Raw genomic sequence first — 1,444 nt, forward strand, 5'->3', positions numbered from 1 at the left:
ATTTATTTGTTACTTTACTGTTGGGGGCTCTTGGGAAATGTAAACAGACTCCTGATATTTCCCTTTTGAAATAGAAAAAAGAATGAGGACACAGAGTCCATAATCTCTTTTTCTGAAGCCCCTGTTGTGAATGACCAGGAAACCTCTATACTGAGTGTTCCTGTCCATTACTAAATTGTGGATCATCATGAATGAACAGGAAGTGATGTAGAGAACTTCCTGTGCATTCATAATTGGGGACACAGTAATCATACTATGTCCTCAATTATTTACAAACACTCAATGTTCAACTGATCGTTGAGTGCTTGTAATCGCTCTCCATCTCGACTCCTTCGGCTGTCACAGGAGGCAGAGAGGGTGGTGCGAGGAGGAGAGCTCAGCCTCTTGTGACACATCTGACTCCTTCCCTGCACCACCGACTCAGCATCCTGTGACAGCCTTAACAGCTCTCTCCTCTCCGCTCCACTCGGCCTCCTGAAGAGAGAAACTATGGATGCACCACAATTTCGGACGAAAAAATTTCATATCTGCCTAACATTGTGAATGTCTGCAGTGGCTGCTAAAATTACAAAGATGGTTAAAGACAGAAGTGATTAACATAACATTCTATCCCCAATCTCTACTCTCTGTAGCCAAGTGGGACTCTTGCTTTATGCCCTAGAAGTGTTTATAGATCTTTAGTCAGCCTAACAGTTCAGCCATGTGTGAGGAAACTGGGTTGAGATTTTGTGTAGAAATATTTTCAGAATCAGAAAGTGAGGTCTGAACCACTTTGAATGGGAGACACTGGCTGGACTAACACTAGCTGCACAGATAAAGAGGTTTAGCCAGATGGGCTATTCTATTTAGATGGAGGTTGTCTGCTGCCTCGACAGTTGCTATGTGGAAAGCTGATATTAGCATGGCCCTTTAATCCTTACCTATATTGGTTGGAACCTCTGTTCCCTGTTTCTGTTCTGTAAATAAGTGTGTATATACTGTTCGGAGTTTATAGGTCTCCCAGGTTCCTCTCCTATACATTTAGGAATTGCTGATCCGGGCTCCAGTGCAGAGTTTACTCCTCTCTCCACTGGCAATTTAAGCTCACCTGGAACCTGTACTCAGAGCTCTCTGTCTGGGGATCGGACAAGTTATGTCTAAGAGAGCTGCATGGTTCGTAACAAAATTTGCAAATGGTGTATGTGGAGGCTGACAAGCTGTAGGCCTGCTCAGCCTTCTAGTTAGGACTTATACTTTGATTTATGAAGTTAGTGCCGGGATATGGCTAGGTTTTATTTTGTTAATCTTTTTTTGTGAACCACTGTACAGCACCTATGGGAGACTTGTAAATATCACCAATAAACACTGCACTGTTTGCCACTACTCCCTTGGATTTGGTATCTGTGCCCAAGAGACTGCTTATTCCCTGGGGTCTTATGTACCAGCTACCGATCGCCTGCTCACT

The 1,444-nt window shown here is 43.6% G+C and overlaps 1 protein-coding gene across 1 annotated transcript in view; it reads left to right on the forward strand.

Moving 5' to 3' along the window:
• The window catches only part of EPHA5 (EPH receptor A5), a 270,172-nt gene that overhangs the window by 160,731 nt on the left and 107,997 nt on the right, over positions 1-1,444 (forward strand). The window lies entirely within an intron of this gene.

This window comes from Nanorana parkeri, unplaced genomic scaffold (genome assembly GCF_000935625.1).
Source record: "Nanorana parkeri isolate BGI_ZX_2015 unplaced genomic scaffold, ASM93562v1 scaffold421, whole genome shotgun sequence".
NCBI lineage: Eukaryota > Metazoa > Chordata > Amphibia > Anura > Dicroglossidae > Nanorana > Nanorana parkeri.